Source organism: Grampus griseus (assembly GCF_964374135.1).
Source record: "Grampus griseus genome assembly, chromosome: 17".
Lineage (NCBI taxonomy): Eukaryota > Metazoa > Chordata > Mammalia > Artiodactyla > Delphinidae > Grampus > Grampus griseus.
Genome location: NC_139011.1, coordinates 50,807,606 through 50,827,811, shown reverse-complemented (window position 1 = coordinate 50,827,811; position 20,206 = coordinate 50,807,606). Strand labels below are relative to the sequence as shown.

Sequence of the window (20,206 nt, the reverse complement as noted above, 5' to 3'; positions counted from 1 at the left end):
CACATGCTTCTCAATGCATTTTCTTCTTCAAATAATTTATGAAGTAATGGGTCATAGAATTTATTCTAGGGTACCCCATTATTAAACATTCCCTTGTCATATGTGTAGCTATTTCTATATATTCTCCATATTTCCTATAGGTCATTCTATTTAAATTCACAGTAGTTCACACTTTTGTATTACACAAAGACTCTAGTAAAAATCTTTAGAAACAAAACTTGCATCTTTGTATATTTAGGCATCTTTTCTATTCCTTGTCCACATACTTATTTAAAAAACATGAGAAAAGCAGGGAATATGGCCAGTTCTCTACCCTCTTCTTTAATTGTTGATGTAAGCAGAAGAATCAAAGTTAACAGCATTCCATTGTTTTATATACTCATCAATTAATGACTGAAAGTAAGGTTAGGACTATTAGACAACTGCTCATATTTCAATTAGTAATTTGTATATGTATATTCCCTTATGTTTCATGCATTTATTATCTACAAAATATTGCTATATTTCTTTGCCTTGAATTTTCTAGGTAATTTTCTAAATATCCTTCTTTGCCTTTGTACACAGCTGTTTCAGTTATTTTATGCCACATCATGGATCTCCTCCAAAAGCAATGTGTTTAAACAAGAATAAGCCTTTATTGTCTCTCATGGATTTTGTGTGCCAGAAATTTGTAAGAAACTTAGCTCCAAGTTGTGTCAATGTCTCTCATGAGGCTGCAATTAGATACTGGCTGGATGTGCATTCTTCTGAAAGGTTGACTGGACCTGGAGATCCACTTCTGAAGTGGCACACTCTCATAACTTGCAAATTAGTGTTGGTTATTGGTGGAGGTCCTTCTCCACCTGGGTCTCTCCACATGGCCTGGGTTTCTGTTAAACATGATGATTGGGCTCTAAAGGCAAATATTTTGAGAAGGAATGAGGGAAGAAAGAGAGAGAGAGAAAGAGATATCTCACCAGCTTCAAACAGAAGCTATATGCTTTTTAGCACATAGTCTCAGAACACATAATCACATAGCATCACTTTCACCACATTTTATTCATTAGAAGTGATTCACTTAGGGGCCCATATTCATTGGGAGGGAAATGAAACTCCATGTTTCAAAGGGACAAGTTTCAATGAATTTAAAAGCACCACAACAGCAAAACGTGCTTTAGTTAAACTCAAATTGTAATTTATTCAATTATGGAAACTTGAAAGGTAAAATTAATCTGGTTTCCACTGTTGTTATGAATTCCATGGAATTATTTTTTGTAAGATACTGAATATGTAAGTTCTTTATAATATTTTTATATATTTTTCAAAAGTCTTAATAAGACTTACTGTGTAAATTTCATAACATTTTGATTAGAAAGAACTGCTGCCTATGAACTCAGAAAACCAATTATTTCACATCAAAAAATTAAAAAAAGAAAATGGATAAAATACTGTCTGTTAAACCACATTCTATACTTGAAGAAATTAAGAAATATATTTTACATATTATTATAGGGGGAAATTTTAAACAATGAAAAGACAAAAGAATATATCATTTGAAAAATCATCAAAGTTGAAATATCATTGAGATCAAATAGTGACACCAGCCTTTCCCAACTTTTCAATAAAATGTTTGGATGAAACTGAAAAAATGTAATACAACACTGGGAAAATAACCTATGCCTATCAATCTGGTACCCAAATAAAGGCAGGCTACTCCCCATAGGCAAGCCAAATAGAGGGAGCCCCCTAATTCTTCCCCATGAAATAAGGTAGTTTTGCTCTCTCCCACTTTCTGAAAATGACAAAGTGGGAGCAAATCAGGTAAACTGCCAATATCCTTTCTATTTAAAGGTCTTTTACAAATTAATGAAATAATTCAATAGAATGGTCCAATCAGAACAAAGGTGAGAAATAGCTAATGAACATTCACAAAACACATACAGTTGAATAATATGTACAAAAATATGTGCCATCTAGTATTAACAAAAATTATAAATGTGTGAAATTACATTTTTACCTATTCAAATTGGTCAAGGTGAGAAATTAGGTGTTACTGGAGTTAAACTCAGGTGGGTAGCTTTGGGTGGTTTAAATTTCATATTGTTCAGCTATCCTATATGGGTAGATGACCTGCATCCCCACTCACAAACTATGACCTTGGACTCAGTACTTAGCACTTTGCACTTTACTTTCCTCATCTGTAATTTTTGGATAATAACACACTATACATACTAGAGTTGCAGTGAAATGAAAATTCATCTGTGGTGTCTAACAGTGCTTAAAGTCCAGTTTATAGTATTATTTTATTTTTATTATCTTTAACATTATATCATATTTATTGTATTGTATACTCATATACTGCTGGTAGTAGTGTTAAATGGTTCTTCATTTTTGAAAAATAGCATAATAACAGATATAAACTCCCAGGGTCCTGAATAGAAATGGACAGAACAGTCAACCTGAGGGAAGGCTATGATGATAATGATCTCCTTCCTGCTGTCATTGCCCCAACCCCACCACCTTGAACTGAAGAGATAACGTTTGGAAAAGAATATGGTCAGGGTTGAAAATAAATCAAGGTGAGTCAGGTTAGTTTGACTTAAATAATATGAGTTGATAATAAACCCAGGTAATGGGAACTATTTCCCAATGTTTCTTCAATGATTCTTTTACTTTATTCTGGTGACTTGCACCAGCTGACCTCAGGCTAAAGTGTGAAGCGTTCTACTTGAAGTTCTCTTATTACCTGATTAAAATGATTATTTTAAATATGTTGAAAAGATAAAAAATATGATCTATTATGTCTGGAAATGCATGTTGTAAGATATCTCATCTCTGGTTTGGTTTCATTTATTATGTAAGAATTCATTAAGTTCTTAAGATACTAAAGTAAATGTGTTGTATATATTTGTGGATCGCAAAGTTACAAGTAAAAGAGTTAATGATTAAGACAAAGTTTGGTAGTCTGATTAGATAAAGGCAGGGTCTTGAGGGCTGAGTAGAACTTTATGATGGAAGGGGTGATGGGCATAAAACACATCCATTTTTTCCCAAAGGCAAGAATTCATGAGGAAACAATGAGTGAAAGTCAAAGATGAGGCAGAAAAGATCTGTGAATATAACTACATAAACTGATTTCAATTTAAGATGCATGGTTATCTGTTAAGGCCAGGGAATTAGGTTGAAAGTTTAGGTAAATTTAAAGGTTTAAATTGCAACTAATTTATTTTTTCTGGATCTCCTTGCTGAGAAATAAACTGCAAATCAGAAATGAACATTTCCCCAGCATGTTTCTATTAGGTAAAAAACATTAGTACCACTCATCCAGCTAAGATTTTTGTAGATTCACTCCCAAAAAAAGGGCTCTAAATGAAAAGTTTCATTAGGTAAAAAACTTTTATTTTAAGCCAGGGTTTTTTGTCACTGGTTTAATACATAAATATATAAATGTGTTTAATATACCATAAAATATATATTTTATTGTTAGTATTTCCTTCTTTGACACTGCTATAGAATGAGTAAATCTGCTAGAACTAAATATCAGCTTTCTTGATCTTATTTTTTATCCAATATGCATCTTTTAAAAATAAAATTAAAAGGAGAAGGTGGCTACAAAAAAATGTAAATCTTGGCAAGTGAAAGGAAAGTTCTAACAAAGCACCAATTTTGCTCTAAGGAAACCTGAATGTACTATACACACATACATATATACATATGCACCTTTGGAAAACTTACAATATGAAATAGAAGAAAATGGTAAAATTTGGTTTTGGTTTAAAAAGTTAAGATAAAATCAGAGAAAGGAGAATTTAGATTGAATAATTTGTATATATTACAGATTAATATAATATGGAATAATCTTAGAGTGAAATTCCATTTCATATATGTAAAAATAAGTTTAAGTAAATAGGAAATAGGTTGTGATTTTGCGAATCATTATATAATAGTAATATACTACTTGAGACAAATTTTCCAACTCTGAAATTGAATACCTTGGTATTCAGAAACTAGTATTTACTTTTATGCATGAGGAAATTTAGAACTAAATATATCCAAGACACAGCCTGAGACTCTGATCAGAATTTTTTAAAAAACTGTAAATAGTGGGTTTGATAAATTTAAACTAGAATTGCCACAGAGAAGTAATCAAAGGTTCTTGCTCTTGGGTAGGGTGGAGCCACCAGAATGTTCACATTTGAATAAGTCAAATCTTATTGTTAAAAAATAAATTATTTATTACATATGCTTATATGTTTTATTTTGTACAATAATCTCATTTTAATAGAATCCACTATTGCCTGTAGAGTGTTTTCAAACGCTATTCCTTTTTTATTACTCTGTAATTCTCAATATATATACATCTTGAATTAAATAATGGTATAGGAGATAATATTCAACAGAAGTCACACAATTTAAATAGAGAAATTAGCCCTGAAGAGATTCATACTCAACTCTTCATATTTTCTCCTTATGAGATAGCTTATATCCTGCAACCTGAATAAATTGTTCTAAATCATAGGTGTGTTCATTTTATTCTCTTGTTAAATCGAGTTTGGTGGATTCCAATGGGCCATAATAGAAATCGACTTCATCAGCCTGTCACTAAATAATTTCAACAAATTAAATAAAACTGAACTTCATAGTTTTAGCTTAATACTAATGGTCACATTTAATTATCCCATTTTCTAGACCAGGGATTTCAACTGAGGAATATTTTGCACTCTCCTTCCCCTAGTGGACAGTTGGGAAAGACTGGAGACAGTTTTGGCTGGAAGACAATTTTGGTTATTTACAATTGAGGCTGATACTAGCATCTATGGATAGAGGCCAGGGATAATGCAATTAATGTATAGGAAACTCCTCCCTGCTCCCCAAAAATATGGGTCTCAAAATTTCAATAGTGCTGAGGCTGAGAAATCCTGTTCTAGGCCAACATGTCCTAATTATTTTACACTCTATGATTTTTTCCATGTAGTTTCTTTGTCTTAATGTTTTCTTCTTTCCATTTCTCTGTCAAAATTATAATTTTCCCTTAATTCTCAACTCAAACATATTTTTTTGCAGGAAAAGTTCTATTCAGTGTTACTGGTGTATTTGATTAGGATCAAATAATATTTTGGGGTTCTGTACTCTTAGCAAGACCCTTTCTAATAATATAATTCTGATTATGCAATATTTGATACATGTAAAACAATATCCTTAACATATATGTAAACTATGAAGCATATCATAATAACATAAACCTGAAAATCCATCATCCCAACTTAAAAATAAATTATTGCCAACTCCTTTACATCTACTTATATCTAGACCATATTTCATTCCTCTGCTTCCCTTAGAATTAATCACTATTCTTAAAATTGTGATATCTTTCTCTTGCTTTGAAAAGCAATTTATATGCCTGTGTCTGGTTTTTGCTTCTTTATTTTTTTAAACAGCTTTATTGCAGTATAATTGCTTTACAATATTGTGTTAATTTCAGCTGTATAACAAAGTGAATAAGCGACATGTATACATATATCCCGACATGCCCTCGCTCTTGTGTCTCCCTCTCACCACCCTATCCCACCCCTCTGGGTAGTCACAAAGCACGGAGCTGAGCTCCCTGTGTGAAGCAGCTGCTTCCCATTAGCTATCTATTTTACATTTGGTAGTGTATATCTGTCAATGCTACTCATTAACTTCTTCCCAGCTTAAACTTCCCCCATCCCCGATCCTCGAGTCCATTCTCTACCTCTGTGCCTTTATTCCTGTCCTACCCCTATATTCATCAGAACCGTTTTTTTTTCTTTTACATTCAATTTATATGCGTTAGCGTATGGTATTTGTTTTTCTCTTTCTGACTTACTTCACTCTGTATGACAGATTCTAGGTCCATCCACCTCACTACAAATAACTCAATTCATTTATTTTCATGGCTGAGTAATATTCCATTGTATATATGTGCCACATCTTCTTTATCCATTCATCTGTTGATGGACACTTAGGTTGCTTCCATGTCCTGGTTATTGTAAATAGTGCTGCAATGAACATTGTGATACATGGCTCTTTTGAATTATGGTTTTTTTAGGATATGTGCCCAGTAGTGGGATCACTGGGTCATATGGTGGTTCGATTTTTAGTTTTTTAAGGAACCTCCATACTGTTCTCCATAGTGGTTGTATCAATTTACATTCCCACCAACCGTGTTGGAGGGTTCCCTTTTCTCCACACCCTCTCCAGCATTTATTGGTTGTAGATTTTTTGATGATGGCCATTCTGACGGGTGTGAGTTGATACCTCATTGTAGTTTTGATTTGCATTTCTCTAATGATTATGATTAGTGATGTTGAGCATCCTTTCATGTGTTTGTTGGCAATCTATATATCTTCTTTGAAGAAATGTCTATTTAGGTCTTCAGCCCATTTTTGGATTGGGTTGTTTTTGTTTTTGTTTTTGTTTGATATTGAGCTGCATGAACTGCTTGTAAATTTTGGGGATTAATCTTTTGTCAGTTGCTTATTTGGCAAATATTTTCTCCCATTCTGAGGGTTTTCTTTTCATCTGTTTATGTTTCCTTTGCTGTGCAAAAGCATTTAAGTTTCATTAGGTCCCTTTTTTTTTTTAATTTCCATTTATCTAGAAGTTGGGTCAAAAAGAATTTTGCTGTGATTTATGTCATAGAGTGTTCTGCCTATGTTTTCCTCTAAGAGTTTGGTAGTGTTGGGCCTCACATTTAGGTCTTTAAACCATTTTGAGTTTTATTTCTGTATGTGGTGTTAGGGAGTGTTCTAATTTCATTTTTTTATGTGGAGCTGTCCAGTTTTCCCAGCACCACTTATTAAAAAGGCTGTCTTTTCTCCATTGTATATTCTTGCCTTCTTTATCAAAGATAAGGTGACTATATGCATGTGGGTTTATCTCTGGGTTTTCTATCCTGCTCCATTGATCTATATTTCTGTTTTAGTGCCAGTACCATACTGTCTTGATTACTGTAGCTTTGTAGTATAGTCTGAAACCAGGGATCCTGATTCCTCCAGCTCCGGTTTTCTTTCTCAAGTTTGCTTTGGCTATTCAGGGTCTTTTGTGTTTCCACAGAAATTGTGAAATTTTTTGTTCTAGTTCTGTGAGACATGCCATTGGGAATTTGATAGGGATTGCATTGAATCTGTAGATTGCTTTTAGTAGTATGGTCATTTTCACAGTGTTGATTCTTCCAATCCAAGAACATGGTATATCTCTCCACCTGTTTGTATCATCTTTCTTTCATCAATGTCTTATAGTTTTCTGCATACAGGTCTTTTATCTCCTTAGGTAGGTTTATTTCTAAGTATTTTATCCTTTTTGTTGCAATGGTAGATGGGAGTGTTTCCTTAATTTCTCTTTCAGATTTTCATCATTAGTGTATAGGAATGCAAGAGATTTCTGTGCATTAATTTTGTACACTGCTATTTAACCAAATGCATTGATTAGCTCTAGTAATTTTCTGGTAGCATCTTTAGGACTCTCTTTGTATAGTATCGTCACCTGCAAATCGTGACAGTTTTACTTCTTCTTTTCTGATTTAGAATCCTTTTATTTCTTTTTCTTCTCTGATTACTGTGGCTAAAACTTCCAAATATGTTGAATAATAGTGGTGAGAGTGGGCACCCTTGTCTTTTTCTTGATCTTAGAGGAAATTATATCAATTTTGCACCACTGAGAACAATGTTGGCTGGGGGTGTCATATATGGCCTTTATTATGTTGAGGTAGGTTCCGTCTATGCCTGCTCTCTGGAGAGTTTATCATAAATGGTTGTTGAATTTTGTCAAAAGCTTTTTCGGCATCTATTGAGATTATCATATGGTTTTTATTCCTTAATGTGTTAATGTGTAATCCCATTGATTGATTTGCGTATATTGAAGAATCCTTGCATTGCTGGGATAAACTCTACTTGATCATGGTATAAGATTCTTTTTACATGCTGTTGAATTCTGTTTCCTAGTATTTTTTTGAGGATTTCAGCATGTATGTTCATCAGTGATATTGGCTTGTAGATTTCTTCTTTTTTTTGTGACGTCTTTGTCTGGTTTTGGTATCAGAGTGATGGTGGTCTCTTAGAATGAGTTTGGGCATGTTCCTCCCTCTGCTATGTTTTGGAAGAGCTTGAGAAGGATAGGTGTTACCTGTTCTCTAAGTATCTGATAGAATTCGCCTGTGAAGACATCTGGTCCTGGGCTTTTGTTTGTTGGAAGATTTTTAATCACAGTTTCAATTTCACTTCTTGTGATTGGTCTGTTTATATTTTCTATTTCTTCCTGGTTCAGTCTTGGACGGTTGTGCTTTGCTAAGAATTTCCTCCAGGTTGTCCATTTTATTGGCATATAGTTGCTTAGTCTCAGTTGTTACTTCTTTTCATTTCTAATTCCTTTGATTTGAGTCTTCTCCCTTTTATTCTTGTTGAGTCTGGCTAATGGTTTATCAATTTTGTTTATCTTCTCAAAGAACCATCTTTTAGTTTTATTGATCTTTGCTATTGTTTTCTTCATTTCTTTTTCATTTCTTTCTGATCTGATCTGTATTATTTCTTTCCTTCTGAAAACTTTGGGTTTTTTTGTTCTTCTTTCTCTAATTGCTTTAGGTGTAATATTTGGTTCTTTGAGATTTTTCTTGTTTCTTGAGGTACAATTGTATTGCTATAAACTTCACTCTGGAAGTGCTTTTGCTGTGTCCCATAGGTTTTGGGTCATCGTGTTTTCATTGTCATTTGTTTCTAGGTATTTTTTGGTTTCCTCTTTGATTTCTTCAGTGATCTCTTGGTTATTAAGTAGTGTATTGTTTAGTCTCCATGTGTTTGTATATTTTACAGTTTTTTTCTTGTAATTGATCCTTAGTCTTATAACACTGTGGATGGAAAAATACTTGATACAATTTCAATTTTCTTCAGTTTACCAAGGCTTGATACTTGACCCAAGATATGATCTGTCCTGGAGAATGTTCCATGAGCACTTGAGAAAAAAAGTGTATTCTTTTTTTTTTGCATGGAATGTCCTATAGATATCAATTAAGTCCATCATGTTTAATATGTCATTTAAAGCTTGGGTTTCCTTATTTATTTTCATTTTGGATGATCTTTCCATTGGTGAAAGTGGGGTGTTGAAGTCCCTTACTATTATTGTGTTTCTGTTAATTTCCCTCTTTATGGCTATTAGCATTTGCCTTATGTACTGAAGTGCTATTATATTGGTTGCATAAATGCTTTTAATTGTTATATCTTCTTGGATTGATTCCTTGATCTTTATGTAATGTCTTTCTTTGTCTCTTGGAATAGTCTTTATTTTAAAGTCTATTTTGTCTGATATGAGAACTGCCACTCCAGTTTTCTTTTCATTTCTAATTGCATGGAATATCTTTTTTCATCCCCTCACTTTCAGTCTGTATGTGTCCCTAGGTCTGAAATGGGTTTCTTGTGGACACCATATATATGGGTCTTGTTTTTGTATCCATTCAGCCAGTCTATGTCTTTTGGTTGGAGCATTTAATCCATTTATATTCAAGGTAATTATCAATATGTATGTCCCTATTATCATTTTCTTAATTGTTTTGGGTTTGTTATTGTAGGTCTTTTCCTTTTCTTGTGTTTCCTGCCTAGAGAAGTTCCTTTAGCATTTGTTTAAAGCTGGTTTGCTGGTGATGAATTCTCTTAACTTTTGCTTGTCTTTAAAGTTTTAATTTCTCCTTCGAATTTGAGTGAAATCTTTGCTAGGTAGAATAAACTTGGTTGTAGGTTTTTCCCTTTCATCACTTTAACTATGTCCTGCCACTCCCTTCCTGATGGCAGCATTTCTGCTGAAAGATCAGCTGTTAACCTTATGCAGATTCCCTTGTATGTTATTTGTTGCTTTCCCTTGCTGTTTTTAATATTTTTTCTTTGTTTTTAATTTTGAGAGTTTGATTAATGTGTCTTAGCATGTTTCTCCTTAGATTTATCCTGTATGAGACTCTCTACCCTTCCTGGACTTGACTGACTATTTCTTTTCCCATGTTAGGGAAGCTTTTGACTATAATCTAAATATTTTCTCAGACCCTTTCTTTTTCTGTTCTTCTTCTAGGACCCCTATACTTTGAATATTGGTGCATTTAATGTTGTCCCAGAGGTCTCTGATACTGTCCTCAATTCTTTTCATTCTTTTTTCTTTATTCTGCTCTGTGGTATTTATTTCCACTATATTATCTTCCAGGTCACTTATCTGTTCTTCTGCCTCAGTTATTCTGCTTTTGATTCCTTCCAGAGAATTGTGTTGTTTATCATTGTTTGTTTGCTCTTTAGTTCTTCTAGGTCCTTGTTAAATGCTTCTTTTATTTTCTCCATTCTATATCCAAGATTTTGGATCATCTTTACTATCATTACTGTGTATTTCTTTTTAGGTAGGCTGTCTATTTCCTCTTCATTTGTTTGGTCTGGTGGGATTTTACCTTGCTCCTTCATCTGCTGCATATTTTTCTGTCTTCTTATTTTGTTTAACTTACTTTGTTGGGGTCTCCTTTTTAACACTGCTTTGGGGTCTCCTTTTTGCAAGTTTGTAGTTCCTGTTTTGGTGTCTATGCATATTTTGGAAGTTATGCACTGCTTAATTTTTTTTAATTTATATTTATTTATTTACTTATTTACTTATTTATTTATTTTATTGTTTGCTTTTGGCAATTTATTATGCTTGTTTACCAGAATATAAAATTAATTCCTTAACCTTATTGTTAAATTATATGAGAATCTTAGAGTATTTCAATATTGATCTCTGCTTCCCTGGTTTTCATGTAGTTATTTTTCAGTAAGCTTCTTCTCTTTTTAGTTGTACAGATTACACATTACTATTATTTCATACATGGAATATTTATTAATTTCTTTGATCAAAATTATTTCTTTTATCTAAGTTTGTTATAGGGTTATTTTGTCAAGTGTTAGAAAGTCTTTTAGAGTTATTAACTGAATTGCAATTTGTCTAATTTTTTATCCTTTTAAAATTTTCTATTTCATTCTAACTTCTGAAAGATAGTTTTGTTGGATAATTCTAGGCTGATAGTTATTTATTCTGAGCATTTCAAAATATTTCATTGTTATTGAGATCCTTATTGTCTGGGGAATTTCCTGGCTAGTTATAGGTGAAGTGTGCTTTCCATCTATCTGTTTTGAAAATCTTTCCTTTGTCTTTGGTAACTTGCATTTACTCTAAAGTGTGTGTGTGTGTGTTTTTGAATTTATACTCTTTTGAATAAATTGGGATTCCATCTGTGGATTTATACTTTTATATCTAGGTAATTATCAATTAGTATACCTTCAGATATTGCTTCTTTTCTTATCTTTTTTTTTTTTTTTTTTTTTGTAATTCTCTCTTTCTGGGATTTCAATTGTATTTATATTAGATCTTTTGTTCTATTTTCCTTATCTCTTAATCTTTTGTATGCTTCATCCTTTTTACCCTCCATACTGTGATTTGTGGATTTATTTAGATCTATCTTATTATTCACTATCTATAGCTAATTTTAGTCTGTTCTTTAACCTACCCATTATTATTATATTTTATTCTTACTATTACATTTTTAGGTTTTATTTTTCATCTCTTCTTCATCTTTTTAAATAATATCTTGTTTCTTGTTCATTTCTGTGATTCCGTCTCTCCTTTTTAGAGCTATCACACCCTGAAGTTGTATCTTTTTAAATTTATAATTTCAGTAACTTAAATTCCTGGGGAATAATCTCTTTTTTAAAGCTGATTCTCATTCATTATGCTTGATTTCCTTTTATGTTTAGTGATCTTTACATTTACATTACATCTATCTATGAAAAAAATATGAGAGCCTAAAGCCAGTATGCTTTCTGCTAAAGAGAACATGTATTCACTTATACTGGGATCTGAGTGTGTATGTGGGGGTGTGTGATATTATGAATCTTGGATCATATTGTCTATATCCAAGTGCTGGTATTTTAATACAGAATCTTCAGATTCACTTTGTCCCTGACATAAACCTTGGTCTCTGCTTTTCACATATGCAGGTTACTCAAAACTCTAGTTTCAGTTTATTGTTTCCCTGATATTGTGAAGATATTATTTGCTGAATGTGGTGCCATCTACTCAGTTAAAAGTATGCTTCATTGATTAGTTATTTAGTAATAAGAAGAATCTTTGAAATATCTACTCCTCTAGAAGCAGGTATTTCAAGAGTGCTCTTTTAAAACCACTATTATGATACTTTTCACAGTCAGTATTATAAATAATTGTATTATGTTTCTATCCTAGATTGTAAAATATCTTCTTTTAAAATGTTATGGTTTATTAATATTTTTATTGGGATTTTATGTAATGTTTAGTCTTTCCCTTGGGTTCCTACTATATGAAGTAGTGGTTTCTACCATATTACTAATATCCTAATGATCAATGAAATGTTTGTTGAAAGGAGAGTGTATGAAAATACAGTAATATTAGTAGACCTCTATGCTAATGTTATATTTTATATAAATGCTGAATATTTACTCCACAATTTCCTTCTACTTTTATATTATTACCAAATCATAAGGAAGTATCACTCAGAACACATATGATTTCTAAAACAAAGATCATTTATATAGAAATATTTTAAAACCACAGATGAAGTTTAATATTAAAAAGAACAAGGAAGCTATTAGAATATAAAAGAATATTATGTATAATTTCTTCCATCATTTTTAGCAATTAGAATAGCAAAGGTTAAAAAACACACAAAATGGGGCTTCCCTGGTGGTGCAGTGGTTGAGAGTCCGCCTGCTGATGCAGGGGACACGGGTTCGTGCCCCGGTCTGGGAAGATCTCACATGTCGCGGAGCAGCTGGGCCCGTGAGCCATGGCCGCTGAGCCTGAGTGTCCGGAGCCTGTGCTCCACAACGGGAGAGGCCACAACAGTGAGAGGCCCACGTACCGCAAAAAAACAAAAAACAAAAAAAGAACACACAAAATGATTAGCCTTGTATTTTGGCCTCTGAGAAGAACCCATATTTTTTTTTTCTGCCTTTTGGTTAATGGGATCTTGTTTTTACTTGTAGGATGTATTTATTTATGGATCTGATTTGGTAATTTTGCAATGAATGCAATGACTCCTTTTGAATTGCATACTACTGTCATACTTTAGAAGACTTTTCTAATAGGCATTTGCTTACTTATTTTACTTAATTTTTTACTCTTCCTTCTTTTGGAAGAATCTTACTTCTTATACTGGAGTTATCTATAAGTATTCTAATATCTATCCTTAATTTCACATCATTTTATCTTATTATGTTTTTCTGAAAATGCTTACCAAGATTTTCTTCCACATGACAGATTCAGTTTTTAAAGCAATAATAGGTTTTATTTTCCTGTTCCATAGAGAGCCTTTATGGGTATTTTGAGTTATTTCCAATATTGATTTTCTGGTTCACTCGATAAAGTATTTTCAGCAATCGGCTTTTCTCCTGAGTCTTCCGGTAGTTTTTTCAGTATCTTTTTAATGGTATCATTTTTTGTTACTAACTAGGTAAACTTAAGCAAGTTACCAAACTTTCTGTGCCTCGATTTCCTTGCAAAGTGGAAATAATTACACTATCTTCCTTATTAATTTGTGTGAGGAATAAATGAGTTAAATATATAAGCTGAATTTTAAATAATTTCAATTAAATTTGGCTTCTATTAGTATTTATTTTTCACTGTTTTCTTCTTTATGCAACTTTGAATGAGACTGACAATAACCAGCAGAGAGAGTTTTTAAATTATTCTTAATTTCCCTACCTTTCTTCATATTGGCCAAATAACCATTTCAATTGAAACCTGGAGAATGGCTGATATTCTATAGTCTTAGGTCAGTTTCCATTGTTCAGGGCAAATGCATTTAGCATAGCCGTGCCTAACAGAGGTAGAACATTCCTGTCTTGGTCTCTTGTAGACCCATTCTCTTGTTCTCTGATGCATCCAGTCAACGGCAAAGTATAATTTCCACTGTTAATTGCAACATGGGCTATTTCTGTTACTGCTTTGATACCTAATCAACAGACTGTGTAGGAGGTAAGTCGTGGCAATATTTGATTAAAAATGAAGAAGTGAGTTATAGATTAAATGTGGGAACAGTTAGTTGATAGTTTTGTTGTGTTTAAAATATAAGGAAATTACTAAAATGGTAGAATGCCAGGTTTTGTAATGGTATGGTTGTAATACTGCAAAAAACAATTACACAAAAGTAAGGTAGAAATTCATTAATGGTCTTGATAATTTAGTCAATAAAATACTATCAAATTATTAACTCCAACCAACTGGATTTTTTTCAAAAACTTAAAGACATTATTTTGATAAACTAACTAATGGTTAAATTTGAAAATTGTACTTCATTGGTAGACTTGGTTGTCTACCTAGATTTAAGGATAGATACTCTATAAGAAGATGGATTAGAAAGATAATTCCTACACATACTATATAAGAAGAGGAATGACAGAAGCTAAATAATGATTAATAGGTTAAAATCTGCATTAAGGGAAATTATAGTTAAGCAGCTTACCCACAGATGCAGAGTAGTATATTTAATATCAATCTAGCATTGTTTTTACCTCACAACTTATTGGTGTGGCAGACACTGACTAGTTGCTCATCAAACCTGGGCATATATCTGGAGAAAACCATAGTTCAAAAAGATACATGCACTGCAATGTTTATTGCAGCACTATTTACAATAACCAGGTCATGGAAGCAACCTAAATGTCCATCAACAGAGGAATGGATAAAGAAGATGTGGTACATATATACAATGGAGTATTACTCAGCCATAAAAAGGGACAAAATTGTGTCATTTGCAGAGATGTGGATGGACCTAGAGACTGTCATAGAGAGTGAAGTCAGAAAGAGAAAAATAAATATCGTATATTAACATATATTTGTGGAATCTAGAAAAATAGTATAGATGAACTTATTTGCAAAACAGAAATACAAATGTGGACGTAGAGAACAAATGTATGGATGCCAAGGGAAGAGGGGGTGGGATGAACTGGGAGATTGGGATTGACATATATACACTACTCTGCATAAAACAGATGACTAATGAGAACCTACTCTATAACACAGGGAACTCTACTCGGTGCTCTGTGGTGACCTAAAAGGGAAGAAAATCCAAAAAAGAGGGAATATATATATATATATATATATATATATATATATATATATATATATATATATAGTTGATTCAGTTTGCTGTACAGCAGAAACTAACACAACTGTGTAAAGCAACTAAACTCCAATAAAATAAATAAATATTTTAAAAGATGTGGTACATATATACAATGGAATATTAGTCAAAAAAAAAAGAGAATGAAATAATGCCATTTGCAGCAAAATGGATGGACCTAGAGATTGTCATACTGAATGAAGTAAGTCAGACAAAGACAAATATCATATGATATCACTTATATGTGGAATCTAAAACAAAGGTACAAATAAACTTATCTATGAAACAAATAGAGTTACAGATGTAGAAAACAAACTTATGGTCACCAGGGGGCAAGTGGGGGGGAGGGATAAATTGGGAGATTGGGACTGACATATACACACTATTATATATAAAATAGATAACTAATAAGGACTTATGGTATAGCACAGGGAACTATATTTAATACTCTTTAATAGCCTATATATGAAAAGAATCTAAAAAAGAGTGAATATATGTATACGTATAACTGATTCACTTTGTTGCACACCTGAAACTAACACAACATTATAAATCAACTATACTGCAATAAAAAAAAAATAAGCCTTCTCTAGCTTTCTTTATGATTAGATGTGGCCATAGGATTGAATTCTAGTTAGTAGAACTTGGGGGAAAATAATATTTACTGCTTGCAGGTCTGGCACATAAGCAAATGAGCAAAACTACCTTGGTTTGCTCAGCTGCTGTCTGGATGTTTATGCCTTAGGAAACTCTGAAAATCATGTCTTGATGATGGCTGAGCCTCCATTATTCTGGGTCTCTGGCTGATTGAGTGGACAGTCCCTCTGCCCCACCACATGAGCAAGAAATAAAATTCTATTGTGTTAAGCCATTGAAATGTCTGGCTCTATCTGTTTCTGCTCTATGTTACATGTATTTTAATGTACATGATCCATCTATATACTTTAATAAAACTGATATAATGAAACAATATTTTGAGTGTGATGACATCAATTCATCTTCTATTCTCTAATTGGACACAAAGATCTAAAAATAAAGAACCAAGTAGAACCTGCATAGTAATCATATGAAACAACATAATTGAGAGGTTTTGAAAAAGTAAAGACTATCAAACTTTAGGTCACTGGTCTAGTGAAATGAAATAAACTCAGTGAAATGAAGTTTATTCCAGGAAGGAGGGAAGGAAGGTTTTTAAAAACAATCAAAAAATCTCTATCATAGTTTTCAAATCCAAATTACTATAGAAAGTTTTGGTAAAGCATCGTAAGGTAATAACTGTGTGGCAGACAGCTAATAGTTTTACAGTTTAAAATCTCAATAAATACTCTGGTTTTAAGGATGAGTAAAAGTCCTTGACTCTCCCGTCATATCAAGTTCTTCCCGTATTTTTAAAAAGCGCAAGACAGATTGATACAGATAATATTCCCACAGACTGCAGCACTTCTAGGACTCTTGGTAATATCTGTTCGGCAACTAACCCTTCCTGTTCTCAAAGATCAAAGTCCAAAACCTGCAGGCATCTGAAAAATATTATATAGCAGATACAGCTGCAAAATGAGCATAAAAATTGGGGAGGTGACAGACAGCTTGTTAAGGCCTAGGTGTGCCTCTTGGTAAACTTGTATTTGCACACCAATGACAAAATCTCTCTTACAGAAAGTTAACTCTCCCTGGTTTGTATAAATCATGTCCATTGACTCAAACATTATATCATGAAGATATTTAACTTAAACTTGGTCTATTCAAAGAATTTGTGGGCTTAGATGTAGAATTTGACCGTTTCACATTTAATGACTATATTAGTTTGTATTCTTCAGAGAAATACAATCAGTAGGATATATATGGCTATATTAGAGTAGATATATTATAGGAATTGGCTCATGAGGTTATGGAGTCTAAGAAGTCCCGCTATCTGTTGTCAGCAAATTGAAGAACCAGGAAACCTGATGGTACAATTCAGTTTGAGTCCAAAGGCCCAAGAACAAGGAGTTCTGAAGTACAAAGTCAGGGAAAGATGCAGGTGCCACATCAAGAAGGGAGACAGAATTCACCCATTCTCTTTTGTTCTATACTGGCCCTCAATGGATCGGATCATGCCTGCCCACATGGGTGAAGGAAGATCTTCTTTACTCAGTCTACCAAATCAAATGCTAATCTCTCCCAGAAACACCCCACAGGCAAATTCAGAAATGATATTTTAGCAGCTATCTGGGCATCCCTTAGACCAATCAACTTGACACATAAAATTAACTGTCATAATGATGCAATAGATTTAAGGATTTTGATGTCTCATGAAATTTTCATCATCATCGCTCTCTCCTTAGTTTGTGGATAGACTGCCACAACAGCTCTGAGCACCTCATGATCACCTTCTGACTTTAGACAGTGACCTTTACACCAATAAACAGAGCCAAGGCAATGCATTCTTTTTGTTAATAGAATAGTTAATAGAACTACATAGTAAAATAAGATATGCATCTGGATATTTCTCTTGTCATAGTTTTATATATTATTTTAATAGATAACCTTTATGTTTGGAGATTATCAATTTGTAATCCTCTGACTGTGGTAGATTACTTGTCTAATTAGAAAGAATCTTTGTGGTAAGTTCGTGTTTACATTGACATTACCATTTAAACTTTATACAGTAGCCAAGGAAACAATATGATAATGATGTTCAAAATGAATCTTAACATTTTGCTAGATTTAAATTTCCTAACACACATTCGGGCAATGTATACTTTTTAAAAACCATATCACAGTAACATTTTCTGTTTAGAATTACTATGCAGATGTTTTTCTTATCCACTCCTTAAAGAAAAAAAAGAAACATCTTGGAGCAAAAAAAGGCATTCTATTTACTAAAGGGGTGTGTGTGTGTGTGTGTGTGTGTGTGTGTGTGTGTGTGTGTGGTGTACTTATTTATTTATTTTAATGTAAGTATTGTGTAATTTCCTTAATGAGCATTAGCTTAAGCTTTCAAAAGGTATCATGACTATAAGCAAATTGATAGGAAAGTGCACAACAATGAATTAAGGATTACTGGCAGACTAAGACACTGTTTTATCTCTTTTGAGGTAGACAGAATTCAAATTGCCTTCATTAACTGAGCAATATGATGTGGAAAATGAGCTGGGTACTTATCAAGAGGCTCTGTCATTTGCATTTTTGCTAAACTTTCAAGCTTCTCTGTTTTCTAGATGCTTAAGAGCTCTGAGTAGGACAGAAAGAAAAATTTTCAGGGAAGTAAGCCAGGGGACATTGGAGGACTAGATTAAAGAAACAAAAAGTTTTATCAGTAAAGATGTCAGAATTGTGCCTGTATATTTGTGATACAAAAAGACAGCCTTACAGAAAGGATCTAGGATGTACAAATACATTAATTCTCCACACATTCAACAGTACCACAACAAAGCTAGAGGGTTTTCCTTTGATAAACAATCAGTACTTCATATGACATTACCATAGCTGCCCTGTTGCTAGTTAAAAGTCTGAATTTCAATTAAGCAGTAAATCTTTATGGTATTACATCTTGAACAGTTAACTTTTCCTTTAATCTCCTACAATTCTGAACACTGTTGTTTTGCAGAATCATTTTCTTTATGCTCACTGAAAAGGAAAAATATTCTTATTGGACCAGTAAAGAAATATTTTCATCCAAATGAAACACTAAATATTAAATAATTTTTTGTTTAGGTTTTTAATATATGTATATGTAAAAAGTTATTATACTTCTACAGTATAATTTAAAAGGCAATCAAATGTATTAATACACAGTCTGAGTTAAAAGTCCATCGACTTGATTGTACACATTTAGCTCCTATGTCCCATTTCTGAATTCTTTCCCATGTATATATTCCTTGAAAGACTTCTTAAATCACACAAAAAAACAAATAAACATTAATAATACCTATAATACTCAAATCAGTGGAAAAATTCTCATTTCCTATGTCACTTCAAATGCCCCTATAGATATTTTTAAAACTTATTTTTTAAAAGTATTAGTTAATGCCTAAAAAAGTACAGCTAATAGAGAATACATTTAAAGGATTCGTGCAGCTTTCTTGATGATTTCCACATTTTAAGAGAAAATATAGGCCATTTAATAGGCACCATCTCCTTCATATAGAATTTTAAAACAATTTTAAATTTATGAGTCCACAAAGCCAAATTAACACAACTTCAAAGCTACACATTTACAGTATCTTTAACAGTTAGACTCATTATTGGAATAAAATACAATTTTCTCTGTTCAGAAGTTTAGAAGAAAATCTTTCCCTTGGAAGCAAATGTAGTTATGCCTATGTCAGCAAAATTCTACCATTATATGTGCTACTTTTCTCAATTAGTTAGAATGCAAATATTTTTCCATTATTTAAAACATTTTTAGCAATTGACTTGAAGAAGTCTGAGCTACTTCATTTGAATTCCTGTGTGATATTGATAAAAATAAACACATTTAATTTTAAATGAATTATGTATCAAACAAGTATGGGCCAACTATCATGTTGCAGATATTTTATTATTAGATTCTCAGCTATACAGTAAGTTAAACATGCCTAAATAGAAAGCACTTCTCCTTACAATGTCCCCAGCCCTGCAATACAAGGTAAAGAATGAAATCAAGTATACAGTATGTTAGCAGGTTATTGAGCTACTGAACATTTAGCCAGGAATGTACGTCTGTTTGACTCCAAAGTATCTGACTTTCATTCCAGTATAGTGAATCCTCCCAACATAGCTGCCATTAGTCTCCAAACCAGTTCTTAAAAATGAAATCATAATTTTATATTATAGCAAATACACTTATTAATAACAATACAAAAATCATTTTGTTCAATACTAGATATTTTATTTCCTTTTGGAAAACATGAACAGTTATTTATTATATTTTTCTCTTTGAAAATTAATGTTATTTCAAGTTTAACTCAACTAATTCATTCTATCCATAATGTGTTTGAACCCTACATGTTCTAAACATGCAAGACTATTACATTAATCCAGCTAACTAAACCTTCTAAGGAACTAACAAAGCTTAATTTGACGGCTGGGCTT

At 32.6% G+C, this 20,206-nt stretch overlaps 1 protein-coding gene across 1 annotated transcript in view; it reads right to left on the bottom strand.

Annotated features, from left to right (window-relative positions):
• MMP16 (matrix metallopeptidase 16) overlaps positions 1-20,206 on the bottom strand; it is a gene marked incomplete at its 3' end in the record, with an annotated part of 349,251 nt that overhangs the window by 134,918 nt on the left and 194,127 nt on the right. The gene's annotated exons all lie outside the window — the stretch shown is intronic.